The sequence below is a fragment of the Lactuca virosa genome, chromosome 3, assembly GCF_052849685.1.
Source record: "Lactuca virosa cultivar CGN04683 chromosome 3, Lactuca_virosa_CGN04683_v6, whole genome shotgun sequence".
Taxonomy (NCBI): Eukaryota; Viridiplantae; Streptophyta; class Magnoliopsida; order Asterales; family Asteraceae; genus Lactuca; species Lactuca virosa.
The window spans coordinates 364,871,273-364,898,734 of NC_136428.1; the positions used below are offsets into that span (position 1 = coordinate 364,871,273).

Below are 27,462 nucleotides of genomic sequence, written 5' to 3' on the forward strand. Positions count from 1 at the left end.
ATGAAACAAACATCGCTTCAGAATTATGATCGGAAATCAGAGCTCACAGCGTTCGATGAAACAAAATCCGGCGTCAAAGGGCTTGTAGACGCCGGAATCACCACCCTTCCTCGTATATTCATCGTACCTTCATGTGAAAGCCCAAACTCCGGCGAGCCACCTTCTCCGGAGCTAAATCTCCCGATCATCGATCTGTACGGAATTAACGAAGATCCAGTCCGGCGAAAGGAGGTGATCGAGCAAGTGAAGAATGCTTTGGGGAGTTGGGGGTTTTTCCAGATGGTGAATCATGGAATCCCTGATAGCATGTTGGAGGAGATGAAGAAAGGTGTTTTAGGGTTTTTTGAACAGGATAATGAGGTGAAGAAGGAGTGGTACAGAAGAAGGGATGGCAGTGGGAAGCCTAAGTTCCTTTACAACAGTAATTTCGACTTGTACTCTGCATCTGTGACAAATTGGAGAGACACTTTTTATTGCCCCATGGCTCCGAATCCTCCTCAGCCACATGAACTGCCTTCTGCTTGCAGGTTTGCTTCCATCTTCATCTCTCTAAAACGAGTAAAAAGTGTTGTTTGTTTTTATTTTCGAGTAATAAAGTGTTTTTCAGAAAACTATATATACTTGAGAAGATTATGTAAGGTTATGAAAACACTGTATGACTATTGCATGAGACAAGTCTTATTTTAATTCTTCTAGAGTAAATTACACGAATGGCGTTAGCATTAATTTGTCTGTTTTCACCGTTTAAACCTCTCACGTGCCTTGCACACAAGGGTAGTTTTGTCCTTCCCAACTAAACTCTCTGAAGCGATCATATACGAATTCCCCGTTATCCATTTTACCTTTCTCATTCGTTAGATGAATACCGACTACAAAACCCTATTATCAAGTACTTCAACATCTTTTTCTTCGGTACCTTCAACTAACGTTTCTGTTGCATGGCTCTCTAAGGGAGGAGGGAGTCATTCCTTCCCAACCCACTAAACCACTGCCACATCACTTTTTCTCTTTTGTTTTTCTTCATCGGCGGTACCACTCCCGCTTCAACGAGTGGGTTGATTGGTTTCACTAACCCACTTCATCATCTCTCTCTACTTTCTCTTTCTTATTTTCTCTTGTACCATGTGTTTTAAAACTTGTACATTAGTTGTTTTGTATTTTTTTTTAATTGAGTGGATTGAGTGAGTTTAAAAAGATAGGATTTCCGTGTGTTGTGGATTCGAAAAGATGAAGAAAAATAAAAGAGAAAAATTGATGTGACAATGGGTTTGGTGGGTTGGGAGGGAACGACTCCCTCCTTCCTAACCCACTCAACATTCTTGTTAATGTTCAAGTGGAAGTCTTTCATGTTTGCAACTTTAGGTCAACTTTATCTAAGAGGTTTTCCTCATCGTTATTGTTACTATCATCTCCATGAAGTTCATTGTCAAAATTGTTTTCTATTTCAAGAAGGGTTTCATAAAAAAAACCCCTCCACTTTAAAAAAAAACCAACTGATCACCTTTATATCATTTCATCTAGTCAAGTTATAATCATTAGTTTTTTTTAGGGATGAGCAAAAGGACCGAACCGGACCCGACCCGGGAACCGGCTTCGGCCAAAATCAAGAACCGAACCGGCCCGGCGGTTCTACCGGTTCCCGGTTCCTATCGGTTCTTGTCGTGTCTTCAAATGTTGGAACCGGTCCTCGAAAAATAGCATCATACGGTTCTGGTTTTTGCCGGTTCTACCGGTTCCGGTTATATCGGTTCCGGTTCCTACCGGTTCCCGGTTCCAAAAATCCACAAAAATAACGTCCCGGTCCCGGCCCGACCGGTTCCATCGGGTTCCGGTTCCAGTTCCGGCCGGTTCCCCGGTCCATATGCTCATCCCTAGTTTTTTGTTTAGCCTTTTTTTTCTTTATTTTAATAGAAATTAGATTATAATTGTTATTATTTGTTATTATCCAAATGTGAGACCTATGTATTATATGAGTTAATTTAAAAAAATTAAATATAAATGTCAAAATATTTAAGAAAATTAAATTTATAAGAAAATAAAAAAATAATCAATTATTATAATGAAAATGTTTTTTATCTTTTAAATTTAAACAAATAATTTAAATAAAGAAATGAAACTAATGAGCTTTAATTTTAGGAATTTTGAAATTAAAAGGTAAGTTTATTAATGAAATTAATATTCATTTATTACTACATTTATTGTAATTATTATATTAAAATATTATGTGAAATTTAATAAAATAGAAAAATTCATAAAATGACATGTGGAAAAAAAATTAATTCAAAATAACCATAAAATGATACTTGGCAAATTGAACGAGAGTGTGACAAGTGGCAAAAAAAACTTTCATTTATTAGAGAGGATTTTATTTCATTTATTAATTTTTATATATTTGTTATTTAAAAATTTTCTGTTTTGATAAATTTATATAAATATATTATATAATATTCTTTTTGTTTATTTAACATTTTGTTCGAATGATTATTTTTTAATTTTTTGATATCTTGTTCGAATACATTTTCTTAATGTTTTTTTTTTTGACGTTTGTTAAAAATTTTATCGCCACTGTAATTGTAACACGTAATCTAATTCAAATATTTAACAATATAACACACATAAACAATTGGTAGTTCATCAGTGATCTAATATAACTTGATCATGGTTACAATCACTACTAAAATGGCTCATGTACATACTCATTGTCTTTCGTATGGTGTAGCTCATTCAGATGCATGATCATACTTGAAATAATTCAACATAGGGGTAATCGGAGGCATCGGGTACCCTTCCTTTAATGTAAGTTTTACCCGATGGCCACCATTGACAAATCCAATTGCAATATGCGTGTGTTGATTCTAGGGTGGCGGATATGACCGAAGCGGTAAGGATGAAAAAACTTTTGAAATTGATCAATGTATGGAAGTGATTTATTCTTGAAATGGGTACTATGTCGTATTGGTTCTTTGTAGCCAAAAACCTGTGGATCGAAAAATTTAGCTGCGTTTGAACAACTTCGTCTAAGTGGTTGTTGGGGAGGCTGATCAACGATGGTTTTATCGAACCGCTTATCCTTTAGAGAGGGGCGCCCACGATTAGACTTGTGAATAGCAGGTTCAAAAATTGGGGTTGTTGATGGTGAAAAAAACTCCTTAAACTTCTTATAAAGAGTGTGTTTTCCAGATTTTGACTGTTTTTGATATGTTTGATTAACCTTTTGGAGTTCGTCTGTAAAATCAATATCTTCATCTTTGATAAGAAAACATGGCAAGATCTCAAGTTTTCACCAAAATATATCAATCGAACTAAGTGGAATAAGTTGACTGTCACTAGAATATTGTAATTGCTCATGTGCACATGGTAACCCATAAAAATTACGCGCGTGGCAACCACAATTTCCAGAGAACAAGCAAACAAATTTAGATGCAAAAATAAATAAATAAGACTGTAATCACCCCCAACATTCTTAAAAAAAAAAAAAAAAACCTTTCACATCATGAAACATCCTAAAAATACTAGCAAAAAATTTCGTTTTCAAAATCATTTAACAAACATAAATATCATCGCCATAGTATAAAATCATGAAACATGTATCTCAAAATCTCATAAAAACTGTTATCATATCACAATCTCATGTAATAATATCAGAGTAAACTCCCAGGCTAAGAAAAACTGTGGTGTGTGCTATGCCATCATCCCGAGCTCTTCCCCTTGCTAGATGAACTACCTGAAACCAAAACTGAAACTGTAAGCACGAAGCTTAGTGAGCTCCCCCAAACTACCACATACCATACAATAACACATATAACAGATACTAGGCCTTGCCCACTGCATCGGGCCCCGCCCGGCATCGGACCGAAGTCCAGCATAAATTGGGACCCGCCCACTGCATCGGGCCCCGCCCGGCATCAGACCGAAGTCCGACATAAATTGGGCCCCGCCCACTGCATCGAGCCCCGTCCGACATCGGACCGAAGTTCGAAATAAACTAAACATAACATAAGCATAAACATATAACATAATCACATATACTGCATCGGGCTTACCCGACAACGGACCGAAGTCCGGAACATATAACACATAACATAAACATGCATGAATCACAAAGACATCAAGCATACATAGCTACTTCTCGGGACCACTCCGGCATCGGATCGAAGTCTGGAACTACTATCTTCTAAACGGGCCGGCATTGTGGCCGTAGACCCGTTCCTACTGGAAGGAAACTCACCTCTCAACTGACTGCTGAAAAACTCGTGCAAAGGTGACACCGTCTGCTGCTCCAACTACTCCCCGGCTATAATGACCAAATAAACATTTAGTCAAAACTGATAACTCTCCCATAGGTAAAATGACCATTTTACCCCTCTGATCTATTTTGGGCCATGACCTAGGCCCAATCCTTTCTAATCCTCACTAAGACCCATTAAGTCCCCAAATGGCCCAATTTTCTGAATTGGGCCCAACTCTTCAAATGGGCTTTCCTTCCAACCCCACAAATCCTTGGGCCCTTAACTGACTTCTAAAGGCCCATCACAGCCCATTACCACTATGTCCAAAACTTGGCCCAAACCAAAGCCCAATAACTAAAGTCCATTGACTGAGCGTACGCTGAACGTACTCTTCTGTACGTTGCGCGTACTGCTTGAATGGCTTGTACGTTGCGCGTACTGGCGTGTACGCCCAGCGTACTCTCCTGTTAAGCCATCCTTTCCAAAACGACTTAATCTCTTAAGACAGAACGTCCAAACTACAGATCTGAGTCCAATACTTCATCCTAGCCCATAAAGTCGATCACTTGGTGGCTTGCAAGCCACCAAATGAGCCCAACACTAAAAAGTGACAAAGAACCACCATGGAAGTGGCTAGATCTCTTGCATGGCTTCATAAAAGCCTCAAAGCTTGCAACTTTACAGCTATAGGAACATATTGAGTTTCAAGGGTGGCAACCCTAAGCTCAAAATCGAAGTTGCATGATCAAGATCCAATCTTTGGACCTAAAAAGGTCCAAATCTTCCCAAATCCTAGATCTATGATTCAAGAAGGAAAGATAGGAGCTTTATACCTCCCTTGAGTGCCCAAAGATGAACTTGTTCCAGATCCTTGAGCTCAAGATACTCAAGTGCTTCTTCCTTCAACCTTGCTTTACTTCTTCCAAACCCTTCTTCACCAAAATAAACTTCAAAAGGTCAAGCACACAAAGAAATGGAGTAAGGGGACGAACTAGGGTTTTCTGAGAGTGAGGGACAGGTGAGGAGGCCAAAGGGGTGGCTATAATGGGGTTTATATATGTCTTAAACCCTAAAAATTAGGGTTTGGCAGCTGTCCGCGTACGCTGGCCGTACCTCATGGTACGCTGCACGTACGCCCCCGAGTCTCGCGCATCCAATGTGGCTACTACGCTCCGCGTACGCCGGGCTACACCCCGCGTACGGCTTATGGGCTGCCCACTCCTAGGTCCAATCTTCTAAGGTCCATTCCAACAAGGGCCGTTGCCCAAACCTTAGTTCAAACCAACATTAATTTGCAATTAATCAATACCTCGAGAGACGGATGTTACAATTCACCCCCACTTGTATCAGACTTCGTCCTCGAAGTCTGCTGCTGCTGAATCTGAAAACAACTCCGGGTAGTGCTCCCTTATCTCCTCCTCGGACTCCCACGTCCACTCCGAACCCTTCTTGTGATGCCACTGAACCTTCACTAATTCGACTCTCTAATTTTCAGCTCCTTCGTCTTGCGATCCAGGATCGCCACTGGCTTCTCGATGTAGTTCAGGCTATCATCAACCTGAATGTCATCAATGGGTACCACTGCTAAATCATCCACTAAGCACTTCCGCAACTGAGAAACATGGAACGTGCTGTGGATCTGGATGAGCTCTGCTGGAAGGTCTAACTGATAGGCAACCCGACCCACTCGGGCCAAAACCCTAAATGGACCAATGAACATGGGGCCCAGCTTGCCCCGCTTCCGAAACTTGATAACACCCTTCCAGGGTGACACCTTCAGGGGGACCATATCGCCCACCTGAAACTCCAAGTCTGAACGCCGCTTTTCGGCGTAACTCTTCTGCCGACTCTGAGCAGTCTGAAGCCTGCTCCGGACTTGCTGAATCCGCTCCGTGGTCTTGAGTACTACCTCCATACTCCCCATGACTCTCTGACCGACCTCACCCCAACAAATTGGTGTCCTACACTTCCTCCCGTAGATCATCTCGAAGGGAGGTCGGTCTATACTGGAGTGATGGCTGTTGTTATACGAAAATTCCGCTAACGGAAGATACGTATCCCAACTGCCACCGAAGTCTAGCACACATGCCCGAAGCATGTCCTCGAGAGTCTGAATCGTCCTTTCGCTCTGTCCGTCCGTATGAGGGTGGAAAGCGGTGCTGAAATGGAGATGAGTACCCATCTCGTCGTGAAACCGCTTCCAAAACCTGGAAGAAAATCGGACATCTCGGTCTGACACCATCGAGACAGGCACTCCATGACGTGTCACTACCTCTCGCACATAAATCTCGGCCGAGATGCTCTCCTGGATTGGTATAAAATGGGCGCTCTTGGTCAACCGATCCACGATGACCCATATCGAATCAACCCAACGTGCGGTCCTGGGAAGCTTAGTAATGAAGTCCATCGTGATATCCTCCCATTTCCACACGGGAATGTCTAACGGCTGCATCTTGCCATGAGGTCTCTGGTGCTCTGCCTTAACCTTCCTACAGGCCAGGCACCTCTCCACGTACCAAGCTACGTCCCGCTTCATGCAGGGCCACCAGTAATCGGGTCGAAGATCCCTGTACATCTTCGTCGCCCCTGGATGGATGGAGAACCGAGACTTGTGGGCCTCATCCATCAACACCTGTCGTACTCCTCCCCAGTACAGTACCCAGACCCTCCCATGCAGGGTCAACAATCCTCGACTATCGTAATCAAACGAAGCCACTCGGCCAACTATCCTCTCGCATTCTGGCGCTCCTCTTTCAGGCCCTCAACCTGCGCCTCCCTAATCTTCTCCAACAATGGAGTAACTACCGTCATCCTCAGGCAGATATCTCGAATCGTGTCCACTACCACCTTGCGGCTCAGGGTGTCGGGCACTACGTTGGCCTTGCCCGGGTGGTAAAGGATCTCACAATCGTAATCTTGCACCACATCTAACCACCGACGCTGCCTCATGTTCAGATTCGGCTGATCCATGAGGTACCTCAAACTCATATGGTCCGTGTAAATGGTACACCGGACCCCATAAAGATAATGCCGCCAAATCTTGAGTGCGAACACCACGGCCCCCAGCTCCAAATCATGTGTCGGATAATTAGCCTCGTGAGGCTTCAGCTGTCTCGAAGAGTAAGCTATCACATGACCTCGCTGCATCAACACTGCTCCCATACCTGTGATCGAAGCGTCACAGTAGACTACAAAGTCATCTACTCCCTCTGGCAGGGTGAGAATCGGCGTCTCGCACAGTCGCTGCCTAAGCATCTCAAAGGTTGTCTGCTGCTCAGGAGCCCAACGGAACACCACCGACTTCTTGGTCAGTCGGGTCAGCGGAACTGCTATCTTGGAGAAATCCTGGATGAATCTCCTGTAGTACCCTGCCAATCCCAGGAAGCTCCGAATCTCGGATGGAGACCTCGGGACCTCCCACTGCATCACGGCCTCAATCTTGGCCGGGTCTACTAATATACCCTTCTGGTTGACAAGGTGCCCCAGAAACTGCACCTCGCACAACCAGAAATCACACTTGGAGAACTTTGCGAAAAGTCTCTCCCTCCTCAAGGTCTCAAGCACCTCCCTCAGGTGTTCCTCGTGCTGCTCCTCAGTCTTGGAATAAACCAAGATATCATCAATGAATACTATCACAGACTGATCCAGCATCGGTCTGCACACGCGGTTCATGAGATCCATGAACGCGGCTGGAGCATTGGTGAGCCCAAACGACATCACCACAAACTCGTAATGACCATAGCGGGTCCTAAAAGCGGCCTTCTGGACGTCATCATCTCTGACCCGCATCTGGTGATATCCGGACCGTAGATCAATCTTGGAAAACCAAGATGCTCCCTGAAGCTGGTCGAACAAATCGTCTATCCTCGGAAGTGGGTAACGGTTCTTCACCGTTACCTTATTCAGCTCCTGGTAATCGATGCACATACGGTGTGACCCGTCCTTCTTCTTCACAAACACGATCGGGGCTCCCCATGGTGAACTGCTCGGCCTGATAAAACCCTTGTCTAGCAGCTCCTGCAGCTGCGTAGACAACTCCTGCATCTCGGGAAGAGCCAATCGATATGGTGCCTTGGCTATCGGAGCCGCACCAGGAACCAGGTCAATCCGGAACTCAACCTGTCTCTCCGAAGGTATCCCAGGCAAATCCTCCGGGAATACGTCCGGGTACTCTCGCACTACTGGTACATCATCAACCGTTGCCTTACCCTTATCTCGGGTGTCCATGACGTAAGCAACATATCCCGTGCAACCCTGCTGAAAGTAATGTCTCACTCTCGCTGCCGAGCAGAGAATCGGTCCGCGTTATGGTCTCTCACCCTAAATCACTAACTCTCCCCCACTAGGAGTGAGAACCCTCACTAGCTGCAGCTCGCAATCAATCATCGCCCCATTGGGGCTCAACCAATCTATACCCACTATAACCTTATTCCCTCGTAGGGGAATAGGAACCAAGTCCACCGAAAACTGCTCATCAAATAACCGAAGTGTACATCCTCTATGAACTCTTGCGACCCTGACGATCCTATCATCTGCTATCTCAACATCTAGTGGACAATCCAGCTCCCCCGGAGGTCTGCTAACTCGCTTGCTAAGTGCAAGTGACACAAACGATCGGCTAGCCCCGGAATCAAACAACGCCATAGCTGAAATGTCGTTCACTAGGAACGACCCTATAAACAACACATAAACATGAGTAATAATTAAAAGTAATAAAGAGAAGATGGAGAAAAATACATACCAGCAACCACATCAGGAGTCGGTCGTGCCTCCTCTGCTGTCAACTGGAAGGCTCTGCTCTTCGCCACTGGCGCCTTAACACGACCCTGGCGGCCGTCGGTAATCCTCAAAGTAGCAGGGGAGGGTGTCGACACCTTCCCTGCTGCTGCTAAACTCGGACACTGGGACCTCTTATGGCCCCTCTGATTGCACTGAAAGCAAATCAGATCGGATGTTGTGGTGATAGTGGTAGTATATGTACAATCCCTACTCATATGCCATGTCCGACCGCACTTGAAGTAGTCGGAACTCCCCGCCTTGCACACACCATCGTGCAACCTGCCACACTTGCCACACCGACTGTGGCTCTGCTGTCCCCTAGACCTGTGATTAGACACCTTGGGCTTCTTGCCTGAACCTGTTGCGCCAGACGCCACCTCTGGCTTCCTCTTCCTCTCCATCTCTAGGTCAATCTCCCTCTCACGAGCCCTCGCAATCATGTCCTCCAGTGTCTTGCAGCTGGAGCGGCTCACAAACTGGCGGATATCACTCCGCAACATCTCATGATATCGGGCCTTCTTCATCTCCTTGTCTGCCACATACTGCGAAACGAGAAGGGCCCTCTCCCTAAACTTGGCGGTAATCTCCGCCACAGTCTCTGTCGTCTATTGGAGGTCCTGAAACTCCCTAGCAAGCTGTTGCACCTCAATGACAGGTGCAAACTCGGCCCTGAACCTAGTCGTGAAATCACTCCAGGTCATCGCGTCCAACACAATGTCGTCTCCAATGGCTCTCTCGACCTCCTCCCACCAATCTCGTGCCCTGTCCTTCAGAAGACAGGATGCTAGTCTGACCTTGTCCCCCTCGGGAAATCTGCTAGTGCGGAACGCGTTGGCGACATCCGCTAACCATCTGGTACTCGTAATGGGGTCCCGAGCCCCATGGTAGTCGGGAGCTCCACAAGCTCTGAACTCCCTGAAAGTCAATGTGCACGATCCCATCATGTCCTCTATCTCAGTACGGAACGCGCTCAGCTTCTCATCCAGAAGCTCTAAGATACCCTCCTTAACCGACCCGAAAATCACAGGAGTCTGGTCTAGTATGCTGCGTGTGGCCTCCGAGGAGATAAACTCACTGGTCTGCTCATCTAACTGCCCGGCTCCAGAGCCTGAGCCTGATCCCTCTCCTGCACCTGAGCTACCCACTGCTGGTCTAGAGCGCAAAAGCACCATTCTGAAACACATCATAACAAACATCAGAATACTAATATAACTGGAGGGATCACATATACTACAAGTTTCCTGGTCTTATCTCAGTCTTCCTTGATTCGAGTACGGATCCTCTGTTTTCAGTAGTACGGGCCCATACTACCTTCCACATATATCCGTACTTTCCTCAAGAACTGCCTCGACTCCACCAAGTCCCTTCTACCACTACTACTGCTGACTTCATACTAACTCTTCCTAGGCTTGCCCTAGGGTAATCACCAACCCACTCTCCGCCATCAGCTGTATTAGAAGTTCCTGCTTTCTTTCCCTAACTAGCTCGCGAATACTATTGCATATTACTCAGACTAGATAATTCTTCAAATGAGAGATCCTACTCTACAACGGTTGGACTTAGACAAGAGCTGCGAAATAGAGCTAGACTTAACCTTCTGAAATTATTTATTCCTTGCAATATGCAACGTAACATATTCGTTTACTACTTAGTAAAAGATAACTAAGACTCCCAAAATCACAAAGCAAGCAGCATTCGAGCATTGAGTACACATAATCAAGCATCTACTACTCTGGCTATCATACTGACTAATATGTACTAGCATGTAGTTCTCACAAAGCTGAACACATATAACAGGCACATAAGCCATCCTTCCTAGATCCTTAGTCCTAATCTAGCATGTTGTTCTAATAAAGCTGATAATCATTGATGGGTTTTGAGCACTACAACATTCCTATGGTGTACATGCAAACCCTAAAGCTTTGGATCTAGTTTGTCTAATGAACATGCAATAATCATCCAAAGCCATAAACCCTAGATCTAGCATGTGATAATCGATATTAACATATGAAAAGGGTTTAGATCTTACCTTTGATTTTTATGTAGGAATAACAATCTATTCCTTCTTGTAATTTACTTCTGAAAGCTTAGTGTCAAAAATGTCACACCTCTAATGGATCACAAACACCAAGAGCAAGAGGATGACTTAGGAGAAGAGAAGGAGGCACCAAAATTCGTCTAGAAACCCTAAGGAATCAGTTAGCCACGTTTTTGGTGCCCTAGGGGTCCTTAAATATGTGAGGCTATTAGGGTTTTGAACTAGGAAACCCTAATTTGACTGCTTCGGCCCTAAGCAGCCCATGGACTCCCTCTTTAGAGGCCTTGGACGAATTCTTATGGGTTTCCCCATAGATTTCGTCCACTCCATCCTCTATGAAGTCCATTAGCCCAATATCCAACTATCACACAATTGACAGTTCTAGTCCCATTTATTTAATTAATGTCTTTTAGCCACTAAATTAATTCTCATTAATTCTTGACTATTATTAATTAAATAATATGATTTCTCTCTTAATATATTATTCATATAATATATTAATAAATCATAATTATTCTCTTTTTTCCATAAATCATCCTATCAAGTTGCTTTGTTGAAGGCAACCCAAAAGGACCTTACTCGCAATTGGGTCAAGTACATACCAAAATAGTTATGGGCTTAGACACTAATCCAACAGTCTCCCACTTCGATAAGTCTAATAACTATTCTGCGTATGACGTCAGATCCTGATTAGCAATCGTAGCTTTCAAAAGCCGTTGTCAACTCTGATCTTATCAGATACGCGTCCTTTATATAAGTGATCATATATTCCTCCATTCTAGATATCGTATAGACGTGAGACATGGATTGAAATCATTCTCTCAGTCTATGTGTTGTTTCCCGATTTCCGATTTACGACGACTGACTAATTGAACAAATCAAATCAGTCCTGGCCCGGCTGAGCACTTTCGTTTGTCATCACTAAATCATCGAGGGGCCCACAGATATCGCTTTTATCCCACTTTGGGTAAAAGGAACGGATAAACTTCGACTCAATGCTCGCTTGTACTCACTCACCGAATCACACACAACAATACGTTTTATGACACCAAGTTACTGGTGCGTTTACATATTATCAATGTGTAACCGACTCGCAAGATACAACTCACACATCTCGGTTTCAAGAACATAAGATATTATCGTCTCACCAATCACTCGTGATAAAATCCGTGAAGCGATCCAAGTGAGCGTGGGTTTAATCCAATGCTCAAATCATATTCACAAGCACTCATGAACGTTGTAGCAAACCTTTGCTATGTCTAATACACTTTAGACAATCTACAAACCAATTCATGGCAATCTTCTTTCATACCTACTTCTAAAGTATGAACGACTGTGGACGGTTTGAATAATCTTATTATTCAGGAAGTCAAAACATGCAAAGTGAAACACAAGAATAATATTAATACTATATGGCCTCAAACCTTTGAGTATAAATAAAACACTTTTATTTAATCACCATATTGATTACTCATTATTTGTTGTTTCGGGTAATCAACTCATTACTTGAATTATAACAACAATTGTCCCATGCTCTTAGCATGCACACTATGTTTTCCTATGGTCCTTACTTTGTGAAATAGTATAATTGAATAACATTTTCAATCACACTCATTTCATAATTCCTAATCCTTACCATAAGTTTAAGAATACCAAATTCTAGCCACTTATAGAATATGTTAGATTCTAACATTTTATGCACTGATCCTTTCGTAATGTCGCAGCACCAAGGTCACAAAGACTATTGCCAATGAAATTACAAAGTCCTCTATTGGAGATTGTTGCAAGACAATTCCATAGACACGAAGTCTCACATTCAAAGTACATTCCTTTGAACATCTTTCTTGCATAAAAGTTTTCTAATCTAGACATATAGATTCTTAACGTCCAACTCCCAATATGGAAACACTTCTATATTTTCCATATGACAACTCATTATTAATAGATTCATATCTAATAATAATAATGTCAGTATGGTCCATTTGATACTATACTTCCAACTGCTCATAAGCGACCAATCCTTGGCAAACCTTAGATTGTCCTCTTGACAGTTGTTTAATTAATTTAGTCATGTCAGGTTCTAGTCCTTTTTCCCTCTTAATGCTCTAGGCATTTGGAAAATTTTAGAACGGTCGAATATTACAGCATATGCAATCGATCCTATACCCGAAGCGTATGGGATTCGATTCATAATGAAAAACGTGATACTTTACCAGTTTCTTGCTATAATATTGTCATAATACTTCTATTTGTCGTGTTCTCAAAATTCGAACTATGAAGAGGGATGCCGTAATCATAATCAACATTTGAGAATGCAAATAATAAATATATCCTTGACTAAATTCAATTAAACTTTCTCGATCTAAGCTTTTAGATTTGGAAACGAAATACAACATTCTCTCCCTTAATTATGGCAAAAACAACTTTTCAACCCCTGCAACTTTGCAAAGTGAAACTTTTGTTTTTCTATAATTAATATTTCCAACTTGCAATACTTAAAATAATAATAATCATGCTCCCACTAACATGATGATTATATCCATTTCAGCATAACATTTATACTCCCACTAGCTTTGACACGTATTCAGAAAACATTTGGACTTCTAAAAGACAATACTTATTGACTTCCAAAGTTCATATTTCCAATACGATGTGCTTCGATAAGCCTTTATCTAAGCTTCTCAAACTCACACACCTTTCCTTATACAGCTCACATGTGTGTCTAAACTAATTCAGAACTTATATTACTAAGTCCCAAATGTTCAGACTAATTGCCAAATCTCACAATTCGAACTATGAAGAGGGATGCCGTAATCATAATCGAATTCGAGAATGCAATTTACATAATCGCTATCTCCTTAAAATCTCTCTTAGTGAAAGCGTTTCCTCACAATCATTTTCATGAAGGAGAAAAACCTTATGACACTTAGATTTTATGGTGCATGTGTTCTATCCATGTGATTTTGTCATAACCACAATCATAAGATAATGTTTGTGACAAATCCAAACTCTTATGGATAGAACTAGTTCATTCTTAATTTCTTGCCATCAAGGGTCCCACCATTGCTTCCAAGTTATCTAGCAACTCACCTATGCCAGTCAATGTACTTTCATCGAACAAGGTGCTTGCCTTATGCAGTCTATTGAGAACTCGTAGAACTCATATGCATAATCACTCAACAGGATTGGCATAGAAATAGAATTTTGTCAACACGATAGGTTACAAACCTCAAGTCGTGTGCTAGTGTTTAATAGGTTTACTTCTTGATTTGTTCTTGAAACTTTTCAGGATCTTTAGACTCCCACTGACCTCTTGACATATTAGCTTCTCTTATCAAGAAACATTTCTTGACAAAACAAATATCCAAGAGTTAGTGTGTGTCTATATCAAGACAAAACTACGTGCAATTTGGTACTAGTTGCTCTATGTCTTATTCAAGACATCACAACTTACCAAAATATGCAAATGTAAGAACATTCCTACTTAAGATTATGTCACTCAAGTCACAATCTTGGAGTTTGACTCTAAGACTTGATTTTGGAACGAGGTACGATTCATCTTATTGTCTTAACCATTTTGACAATTCTCGACTCCTCTTCTTAGCCATACTAGTGCACTAAAATGTCCTTAGAGGATGAATTGTAATATGGTTCTTAAGACGATCATAAACATGATACAAAAGTACTCTCCTTTCTTCTTAGATTGGAGAAACTTTTATCTTTCTTGCCTAATTGATTCTTCTTATTCGTTCTGCCATTCATTGAAACTTTTCAATGATTCAGAATCATACTTAATCTTTTAAGTATAATCATATTTACTAATCTTTTAGCAAATCATGACGAACATTTTATCGTTCTTTGTGGTGGACTTGACTAGTGCACAACATTGTGTACCAGATCTCATTATCCTTCACTTGACTCACATACTTATGTGAACAAGGAATTAGTCTTAATTTTCCATATACGAAGGTTCTCATTTGTCACACAATACCAGTTGCATGATTCCAAGTTTCTGTCCAATTGAAACTTGGGCGATGAGAATCTTTCCTCATTTGGTAATTTTCTGTCATTACCACAAATAACATAACTAAGAATCGAATCCATTCACAATATTTCTAACAATAGAACCATTCAAACACCAATTTTCATAAAATCCATCGCAAGGAAACATAAATAAGATAAATCAAAATTTATTTTATTGCGGAAAAATATTGTCCTTACAATGCGATTACTAATGAAAACTATGTAAATATTACTTAGCAATCTATCCTAACTCTAAAGTAGTAGCTTAAATATCTGATCCTTGAATCATGCGATCGAAATCCATTTCTTCGCGATCAGACTCAACTTGCTCCTTCCTTTAAGCTTCCTTTCCTTTCTTCGATCCTTCAAAACATCGAAATGTAATCTTATCACATCATGTATTAAGAATCTCCAAATAGGAACTTAATAGAGTTAGATAATGGATTTTACCTGAACCAGAGTCATACATCTTGACTCTCCCATCTCTTAGATCTCTCAGGTAGTCAGGGCAGCTTCGTAACCAATGCCCCTTCTTTTGGCAATAGAAACCTATGGACTCTCTGGAATGGCACACGAGACTATCTCAGACTCAGCCTTTCTCTTGCGTAGAGAAAACTTTTCTGGACTTCCAATGTTACCATTGCCCATAGAGGGTTGGGATATTGATTTACCAGACAAATTTGCTGACCAGTGCGCCAAATCATTTCTGATTCAGCAACAATAAACAAATAAGTCAAATCAATAAGGGTCATGTCGTGGTCCATCATATAGTACTCTCTGACGAACTTACCATATGATTCAGGAAGTGACTGAAGAACCAAGTCAACAACCAACTTCCTTTAAACATCGACACCCAACAATCCCAATCTATTAATATGTAACCTTTTATCCAACATGAGCACATATAGACTTTCCATTTTCGTGTCTTTTGCCAATATGGCTTGAGTGACCTTGAACTTTTCAAGTCTTCGAACATGTGGGCCAGGGAGAATTATTGGAGGAGGTGGAGGAAATGAAGCATGATTTCCATTTCCACAATACAATCGTGGAACATCATCTTCACGTGGAAAACTTTTTCCAACGGATTTAGGAAGACCATAGTTGTCAGACTTTGACATCTATAAAACGGGAGAAAATTCAAGTTAGTTGATTGAGTCCTTAATAAAACACCCAAATGAGATATTAAGTCTAGGATCCAACACAATATTCTACAATTTGGAAGAGGGATGCCGTAATCCAAATTGCAGAACATTTGAAGGTAGGTAAATGACGATTTACCAATTTCCACCATGAAAAACGAAAATTGAAGGTTTAAGTTTTAAATGAATTGAAACTCCTAGATCTTTTGAGATTCATTGAACTTTTCAATGTCATGTTTAATCTCGATTATGCCCTTCATTTGTGACTGGGATACCGAGGATCACAAATAAGGTGTGAATAACCATGCGAATGTACATGGTGCCCTTAATGTTACAGTCACCTAATCGACGTGTCGGTTAACCACACACGCTCCATCGATCTATGACAAACATCGAGTCACCCTTTGCTACCAATGCCAAACCCAACTTAGTGTGTCGGTTAACCACACACGCTCCACTAATTGTCTCGACAAGGGTACAAAGTGTAATTCCATGGAATTGCATCGATTTCACTTTTTCCTAAAGTAACTAAGATTGGGAATTTTGTAAAAACATTTAGTTACTTTATTCATTATACTTTTAATGAGGATAGGGTTTGCCCTATCCTACCCGTTCGGCTAACAACCCTCCACCAATCAAGGAAGCGGTGGGTGAAAGTGGACACCCATTAAACGGCCATTTTATAGGCCATAACCATATACCCTCCTTATAGATTGACGTCGTGAATGAGGCCTACTAACGGTAAGACTAGCAGTTCAAGTTATACATATATAATATTAGACTTTTAATGTTATATATAGTATAGGGTGTAATTTACACTTTTAAAATATTAGGTGGTTTAATTTTATAAATTACACTTTTAATTAAATTAAATATAAACCATATCATTATGGATTTATTAACTCTCTTTTAATTATACCTTTAATTAACTTAATAAAACCATGAGGATGTAATTTGAACTTTTTCAAAACTAGGGTTTTAGAATTTAAAATTTCAAAAAATCAAACTTTTAATCAAAAATTTAAATTCCAAAACTTGAGGGCAAGTTTTGAAACATTTCAAAACATTCGGGTTTAGAATTTAAATATTTCAAAATTAAACTTTTAATCAAAAAAATTTTAATTCCAAAACTTGAGGGCAAGTTTTGAAACTTTTCAAAACTATCAAGATCAAATTACAAATAATTAAAATTAATCAAATAATTGGTAATTATCTAAATTAGACCTAATTTAATTTCTTACTAGATAATTCAAAAACAAAATTACAAATAATTAATATTTATCTTATAAAACAAGTAATTATCTTAATTTTGACAATTATCTATTATTTTGGTAAGGATAATCACCAAATATTGATAAAATTCGGATTTTATTAATGAAAAACGTTTTTGGTAATTATCCCACAACAAAATAGGTCAAAATCCCGAAATATCTCGAATCTGATACTCCGACTCGTCGAGCCAACATTGGACTCGTCGAGTTGCCTATGAACTCGGCGAGTTCACTTGTGGACTCGACGAGTCCAGCCTCCAGATCCAAGAAATTTCGATTTTTAGCTTTGGATAATCATCTATAGCATCAAATACATTAAACAAACAGCCTAGGCTCTGATACCACTGATGGGTTTTGAGCACTACAACATTCCTATGGTGTACATGCAAACCCTAAAGCTTTGGATCTAGTTTGTCTAATGAACATGCAATAATCATCCAAAGCCATAAACCGTAGATCTAGCATGTGATAATCGATATTAACATATGAAAAGGGTTTAGATCTTACCTTTGATTGTTATGTAGTAATAACAATCTATTCCTTCTTGTAATTTACTTCTGAAAGCTTAGTGTCACAAATGTCACACCTCTAATGGCTCACAAACACCAAGAGCAAGAGGATGACTTAGGAGAAGAGAAGGAGGCACCAAAATTTGTCTAAAAACCCTAAGGAATCAGTTAGCCACGTTTTTGGTGCCCTGTGGGTCCTTAAATATGTGAGGCTATTAGGGTTTTGAACTAGGAAACCCTAATTTGACTGCTTAGGCCCTAAGCAGCCCATAGACTCCCTCTTTAGAGGCCTTGGACGAATTCTTATGGGTTTCCCCATAGATTTCGTCCACTCCATCCTCTATGGAGTCCATTAGCCCAATATCCAACTATCACACAATTGACAGTTCTAGTCCCCTATATTTAATTAATGTCTTTTAGCCACAAAATTAATTCTCATTAATTCTTGACTATTATTAATTAAATAATATGATTTCTCTCTTAATATATTATTCATATAATATATTAATAAATCATAATTATTCTCATTTTTCCCTAAATCATCCTATCAAGTTGCTTTGGTGAAGGCAACCCAAAAGGACCATGCTCGCAATCGGGTCAAGTACATACCAAAATAGTTATGGGCTTAGACACTAATCCAACAATCATAACATAACATAAACTTGTATGGGTAATTTGGGAGTACTTACTTGAGCTCAGCTGATTGCATGCACCACACCCTTTTCTCTTTCAAAGTTCTTTTCTATTTTCAAAATCCTTTTTGTAAAAATGATTTCCTTTTGAAAATTTCATACCACTTCCTTAGTTTGAGTTCAAACACACCCAAAAGTGTGCCCGAATCCCTCAAACCAAGGCTCTGATACCAATTTGAAACATCCTAAAAATACTAGCCAAAAATTTCGTTTTCAAAATCATTTAACAAACATAAATATCATCGCCATAGTATAAAATCATGAAACATGTATCTCAAAATCTCATAAAAACTGTTATCATATCACAATCTCATGTAAAAATATCAGAGTAAACTCCCAGGCTAAGAAAAACTGTTGTGTGTGCCATGCCATCATCCCGAGCTCTTCCCCTTGCTAGCTGAAGTACCTGAAACCAAAACTGAAACTGTAAGCACGAAGCTTAGTGAGCTCCCCCAAACTACCACATACCATACAATAACACATATAACAGATACTGGGCATTGCCCACTGCATCGGGCCCCGCCCGACATCGGACCGAAGTCCGGCATAAATTGGGCCCTGCCCACTACATCGGGCCCCGCCCGACAGCAGACCGAAGTTCGACATAAATTGGGCCCCACCCGGCATCGGACCGAAGTCCGGAATAAACTAAACATAACATAAGCATAAACATATAACATAATCACATATACTGCATCGGGCTTACCCGACATCGGACCGAAGTCCGGAGTATATAACACATAACATAAACATGCATGAATCACAAAGACATCAAGCATACATAGCTACTTCTCGGGACCACCCCGACATCGGACCGAAGTCCGAAACTACTATCATCTAAACGGGTCGACATTGTGGCCGTAGACCCGTTCCTATTGGAAGGAAACTCACCTCTCAACTGACTGCTGAAAAACTCGTGCAAAGGTGACACCGTCTGCTGCTCCAACTACTCCCCGACTATAATGACCAAATAAACATTTAGTCAAAACTGATAACTCTCCCATAGGTAAAATGACCATTTTACCCCTCTGATCTATTTTGGGCCATGACTTAGGCCCAATCCTTTCTAATCCTCACTAAGGCCCATTAAGTCCCCAAACGGCCCAATTTTCTGAATTGGGCCCAACTCTTCAAATGGGCTTTCCTTCCAAGCCCACAAATCCTTGGGCCCTTAACTGACTTCTAAAGGCCCATCACAACCCATTACCACTATGTCCAAAACTTGGCCCAAACCAAAGCCCAATAACAAAAGTCCATTGACTGAGCGTACGCTGAGCGTACTCTTCTGTACGCTGCGCGTACTGCTTGAATGGCTTGTACGCTACGCGTACTGGCGTGTACGCCCAACATACTCTCCTGTTAAGCCATCCTTTCCAAAACGACTTAATCTCTTAAGACAAAACGTCCAAACTACATATCTGAGTCCAATACTTCATCCTAGCCCATAAAGTCGATCACTTGGTGGCTTGCAAGCCACCAAATGAGCCCAACACTAAAAAGTGACAAAGAACCACCATGGGAGTGGCTAGATCTATTGCATGGCTTCATAAAAGCCTCAAAGCTTGCAACTTTACAGCTAAAGGAACACATTGAGCTTCAAGGGTGGCAACCCTAAGCTCAAAATCGAAGTTGCATGATCAAGATCCAATCTTTGGACCTAAAAAGGTCCAAATCTTCCCAAAATCTAGATCTATGATTCAAGAAGGAAATATAGGAGCTTTATACCTCCTTAAGTGCCCAAAGGTGAACTTGTTCCAGAACCTTGAGCTCAAGATACTCAAGTGCTTCTTCCTTCAATTTTGCTTTACTTCTTCCAAACCCTTCTTCACCAAAATAAACTTCAAAAGGTCAAGCACACAAAGAAATGGAGTAAGGGGACGAACTAGGATTTTCTGAGAGTGAGGGACAGGTGAGGAGGCCAAAGGGGTGGCTATAATGGGGTTTATATATGTCTTAAACCCAAAAAATTAGGGTTTGACATCTGTTCGCGTACGCTGGGCGTACCTCATGGTACGCTGCGCGTACGCCCCCGAGTCCCGAGCATCTATAGTGGCTACTACGCCCCGTGTACGCCGGGTTACGCCCCGCGTACGCCGGGTTACGCCCCTCGTACAGCTTATGGGCTGCCCACTCCTAGGTCTAATCTTCTAGGGTCCATTCCAACAAGGGTCGTTGCCCAAAGCTTAGTCCAAACCAACATTAATTTGCATAATTAATCAATACCTCGAGATACGGATGTTACACATCACAGTTGAAGTCATGTTCGTATCGTAAAACAAATTGTTCGTTTAATAGGTAAACTTTCAATCCGTATCTGATACAAAAAACTGATAAAAACTTGTTCGAATTTAATCGAACTCTAATAGCCTAAAACCAATTTTATATTTATGTATATAAACTCATGATAAATAAAGCTAAAAATGGTTATCAAATAAACTCTTTTTTCTTGTTAAGTCTGAAAAATATAAAGATTTTACATTAAATCGAATTAGAATAAACAGTAAATAACGTTAGAAAAAAAATACTAAATTAATTATATAAAAACCGTCTTACATTTTCTATTAAAAGTAAGATAGAATAAATAGTAATGAAAAATAATATATATATATATATATATATATATATATATATATATATATATATATATATATATATATATATATATATAAAACAAAAAACTTTTAAAAAAACCCTAAAATTCATAAAAATGCATAAAAAAATACTTAGAGATCAAAAATCTTTGTTTTTTTGACTTTATATATACAAAAATGGCTACTTTTTCATTAAATTTGCTAAAAAAAATTTGAAAAAAATACAAAAAAAAAATAAAAAATCGATTTTTTATTTTTTTTCCAGTGAATTTGTAAAAGAACCTGCGATTTTTTGGTAAAAAAAGTCAAAAAAAAAAAAAAAAAGATTTGTGATCTCTAAGTATTTTTTTATGCATTTTTATGATTTTTAGGGTTTTTTGTTTTCCATATAACACTTTTATATATATATATATATATATATATATATATATATATATATATATATATAAAATACGGAGATAGAGGAAAAGGAGGAGAGAGAAAAATATTTTTTATTTTGTAGAAAACTATGCATTAGAAAACTCCCATTGGTTTTTTTAGCATGACCCTTCAAGAATCCGTGTAACACTTATGTGTATATATTATTGCCTAACTATTTATGGGTCTTCGTCCAATAGTGAGTGTAACACCGTCATGCCAATTCAAATTTAATTTTTTTGAACATTTTGGAGGCTATTCAATTTCAACTATTGTACATTAGATTGGGTGCAGGACATTAAGTATGTATGCAAGTCGGTTTTCCCATGCTCAGTATATACCGATATTCGTTTATGTTTAGAAATAAATGTACCGAAATGTCGAACATCTGGGTCACAACCCAAGGAAACATCCCAAAATCCAAATCGTTAAATGATTTAAGAAAATGATAACATAGTAGATTATCTTCACCTACATACCAAGGGGTGGAACACAAACAATGTAAGTGGGGGCCGGAATTAAAAGTTCAAAACAAAAGCATATAAAAAAAATTAAAAGAAAAATAAATGGTTCAACATCAAAGTTTAAAAAAAAAACTAATTACGAATATTATTAAATCGCATTTCAAAGTGGAATTTGTTAATTATGTTTGTATGATGATATATACTACAAAACGAATTTAACTAACAATTAATAAATAATAAAATAAAATAACAATAAAATATATATTCTCAAAAACAAGTAACCTTTTATATAAAGTAACTAGTTGTGAGACTCATATGGGTTAACTTTATATATATATATATATATATATATATATATATATATATATATATAAATGTTAAATTCGAGAACTTTGAATTTATAAAAAAATAAGAAAAATAATAAATTATTATAATGGAAATGTTTTTTTATCTTTTTAATTTAAACAAATAATTTAGATAAATAGAATAAAAAAATGAGCTTTAATTTTGAGAATTTGAAAATTAAAAGGTAAGTTAATTAATAAAATTGGTATCAATTTATTACTACATTTATTGTAATTATTATATTAAAATATTATGTGTAATTTAATAAAATAGAAAAACTCATAAAAATGACTTGTGGAAAAAAAATCAATTCAAAATAACCATAAAATTACATTTGACAAATTTAATGAAAATGTGACAAGTGGCAAAAAGACATTCATTTATTAGAGAGGATATTACTCGCACATAGTATGATATTGAACCTAAATGAATAACATATTATAGCTTTAATTATTTCTATTATAAATAGGTTTTTAGGGTTTTTATTGTTTTTATATATTTCTAATAAGGCTATAGGGAGTGGTAGCATGTCTAACACATGCTAAACATATTGCCACATCATAATTTTACCTTCCACATAAGTTTTTATCTTAAAAACATATACACTTGGATTTTAGGGGAAAAAAGCTGAAAAAGAAGCAATTAAAATACTTGATTTAAAAAAAAAGGACCAATCATAGCCCTTATTCTCTTCTCCTTTTTCTCTTTCCTGTTGTCAAGCTACTAGCGAGCATGGAAGAGGCGAGGGGCTTAGCGCCTGGAAAAGGAATGATGGCGAGGTCATGGCGAGGGGGCTAGCGAGCCACTCTCTGCAGCCTAACAATGTAAAAACAAGGAGTAACAAATTAAAACTAAAATGTTATGAATTAATATGTAAGACTTGTCAGCCTTTTAGAGTCTAGCCGGTATATCATATTGTGATAGAAAGAAAGAAAGAGAAAGTAAGAGATAAAGAGAGAAAAAAGTTATCAGTAGTAGATATTGCTCCTGTGGAGAGGAGATCGGAGTGGGAGAGGTGGATATTGGTAGCCAACAGAGAAAAGTATCGGGAAACTGAGAAGCGAGAGGCGGCAACGGAGAAGCGAGAGTCTGGCGACGGAGAAGTGACAGTCTGTCGAGTAGCGACGGAGACCGATGGAAAAGATGCAGTTGGGCGTCGGTGTTATTTTCGGTGAAATGTGGACGTTTTCATCTTTCTGGCAAAGAACTTTCTTGGGTCTTATTGGTTTTTAAACTTAAATCTTCAGATAAGAATACATTTAATTAGGTCTGTAATACCATGCAGTTTCTTTTGATTTTATAAATACTATAAGTTTTTATTTATTTATTTAATAAGAAATTTTTGAATGTTTGTTTCAGATTATTGGTTAATTGCATTTTTAAGCTACATTACATGTAAAAGCAAGCTCAAAAGCAAAGGGGTGTGGGGGTGGGCTAATTAAGAAATTGACTAAACGTTAGACTTTTTATATATAAAACTATATATATAAAAGTGTTAGAAACTTGAAAATCGGGGAGACCATTGACTCCTTGTAGCCCCTCTTAGGATCCACCACTCTACATACCCAAGTTCATCCATCATGTTGTCAATGTCATGAGCCGAGAATGTATCGGCAGTATGGTCTATCTAGAAAGGACAAAAGCACCCCTGCATGCAAGACATGTGAGGGGTTTAAATGGTGAAAAAGGATGAAATGTTAACATGAGATCAAACATGTAATATGATTAAAACTTGAGGACTGATAAGTTAAAAAAAAAAAAGTTAAAGATGAGTCTTGAGTCATGTAGATTACGTTAAACCAGGTCATTCGTGCAATTTACTCAATTATTTTATTAAAAGACGTTTTTTTGGTTAAATAAAAATAAGGTCATAAGGTCAGGTCTTACCATGGACAAAATGTGTGAATTTATAAGTTGAATAGTAGTGTAATTTAGGGCTGGAATTGATAGGTACCAATTCATTTTTTTAACTAAACCGTGTACTGTATCAATTATAGTTTGTACAAAAAAGTTCTACAACTACCGTACCAAGTATAATTAGTAACAATTTGTTTGACTACCAATAAGTTTGGTTGGTACATGTTGGTAATCGTATATACCAACATGTATGGGGGTTTTGTGAGTGACAATATTCGTGTACTTGATAATTGTGAAACTTTAATGGGGGGTTTTGTGAATAGGAGTTTTCTAATGAATGAGATTGAAAATTAATTCCAAAATGATTTTATTTATTTCTATCATCGGTTTATAAATTAAAACGGTGGAGGAATATTAAACACGTCAATATAAGTTTAAAACTTTAAACTTTACTAATTCACTAAATGTTAATATCAAAGCTTGTAAATCATAAGCACCAAACATACTAAAATTTTAAATATACGTTTTATATATATATATATATATATATATATATATATATATATATATATATATATATATATATATATATATATATATATATATATATATATATATATATTGAATTAGTTGGTATGGTACTGCCAACTAGGGGTGAACATTGTGCGGTTCGGTGTGGTTTTCGGACCAAACCGCAACCGCAAGTTGCTGTTATTTATAGTGAAAAACCGAAAATTGCGGTTTTGTTTCGGTGCGGTTTTGCGGTTACTCTTGCGGTTTTGCTGTTATTTCGGTGCGGTTTCGGTTTTTAACCGCAAAATGAGGTGGTGTGATTTTTTGGTTTTCGGTTTGGTTTTTGCTCACCCCTACCTACTTTACATAATTTACTATAATGCTAATTATATATATAAGTATAATTAAGGTCATTAGATGCCAAAAGCTTAAAATATTAAAACCATTGCTGAAATTGAGCGTTATGTTATGACTTACGATATAAAATTGTATAGTGAATCTGGGCTATTATCAAGCTGTGAGTTTAAAATTGAGACCATCGAAAGATAGGATGTTGGGTCGGTATGCTACAGGTTGTAGAAGAAAGGAGCAAAGCAACTAAGGAACCCATGCCAAGACTGTTAGATTATTATTGATTGGTTTATGCTTATTTAAATTTCGAGCATACATACATATTAGTACGGTTGGTGGGATGGAAATACATTCTCTCATTATTCTAATATTCTTACCATTTCTTTGCGGATTTAATTAGTAACTAAAATATTCTAAAATTTAGTTAATTCTAAATTCTTAGTTTTCTGGACATTCAAATTGGTTGGTAAACTTTATTTCAAAATAGTCTATATCTAAGATCATATTATGCCACTACGCTAACCAAATAAATTCAATATATATAATAAATAAATATTGCGGTTATTTCGGTTTTTTTTGGTGCGGTTATACGGATTAAAACCGAACCGCACCGAAATTTGCAGTTTTTTAAAAATTTAAAACTGCACCGTCGGTTTTATGTTCGGTTTCGGTTTTTCGGTTATTTTCCGGTTTTTCGGTTTTCGATTCGGTTTTTGCTCACCCTACTGTCAACCAAACATATTGGTTAACGATATTCTTGGTTCGGTTGGTAACATGTTGGTTTTCTGTGATACATATTTGCCAGCATTAAGTGTATATGTGTAAGATGTTCTATGAAAAAGTTATATGAATTTCCTTTTAACTCTATTAAATTACAAAAAGAGAGTATATTCGTACGTAGCTATGGATAAAAGAAGGGTAACAAAAATACATAAATTGTCAAATTGTTATACCCATATAGTCATTATTTTCGTTAAACTGTAATCAAAGTGACTATCATAAATTTTACAAAAAAAAGGCATTTTGAATTTTATATATATATATATATATATATATATATATATATATATATATAATAAGAAAACCCTTACATTTTGGGTTTTTTTTTTCTGAAAAACCACCAATAGTTTTAATTTTTTTTTGGATAATTTTCTTTTCATTTAAGTTTTTATTAATCTATTAGAAATAGAATTAGAATGGTTAGCCGTTTACAAATGCTTATTTTTTGACTAATTGGGCTGTTTTTGAATGGATAATGGGCCATTTTGGAGTGTTCTGCAGACTTGACTTTTATCTTATGGGACTAGATCACTAGAATGTGTCCATGTAAGTGTATGTGTCTACAGATCAAATACTTAGTTAAAAGAAAAATTGGGAAAAAATATATAATGATTTTTCAGGTAAAGTACTGAAAATTAAGTCTTTTGAAAAATTCTCAAAATGACACCGAATATGATTCATGTTAGAAGGTTTTTCTAAAAAAATTAATGTTATAGAGATATTTTGATGGAATACTCAAAACAAGTAATGAATTCATGTTAGATGGTTTTTCTAAAATGATTTTTTAGGTAAAATACTGAAAATATAAGAGCCTTTCCAAAAATTCTTAAAATGACATCAAATATGATTAATGTTAGATGGTTTTTCTAAAAAAATTAATGTTCTTGTAGAGATATTTTGATGGAGTACTCAAAACAAGTAATGGAACTCGGAATTCATTTATTAAAATTAATATCTGAAGCTCTTCAGCTCAACGTAGATCACCTCATCAAATTGGGTTGCGCTAAAGGACTCGTAGTTCTCGGACATTTCTACCCTCCATGCCCGCAACCTGAGTTAGCAATCGGCACCAACACGCATAACGACAATACTTTCATCACAATTCTTCTACAAGACCAAATTGGGGGACTTCAAGTCCTACATCAAAACCATTGGATCGATATTCCACCTAACCCTAAAGCTCTTGTAGTAAACGTTGGAGATCTTTTACAGTTAATTTCAAACGATAAGTTTTTTAGTGCACAACATAGAGTTTTGGCAAATAAAATTGGCCCAAGAGTGTCAGTAGCATCGTTCTTTACGGCTGGAAGCCTTGAGACATCGATGGTGTGTGAGCCGATTAAAGAGTTGATTTCTGAAGAGAATCCTGCGAAATATAGAAGCATAACGGTGAAAGAATATCATGAGCATTTTAACTTGAAGGGACTTGATGGCACTTCGGCTCTTTTGCGTTTCAAAATCTAG

The 27,462-nt window shown here is 38.2% G+C and overlaps 1 pseudogene; it reads left to right on the forward strand.

Moving 5' to 3' along the window:
• Window positions 1-27,462, forward strand: LOC145164918 (1-aminocyclopropane-1-carboxylate oxidase homolog 1 pseudogene; annotated as a pseudogene).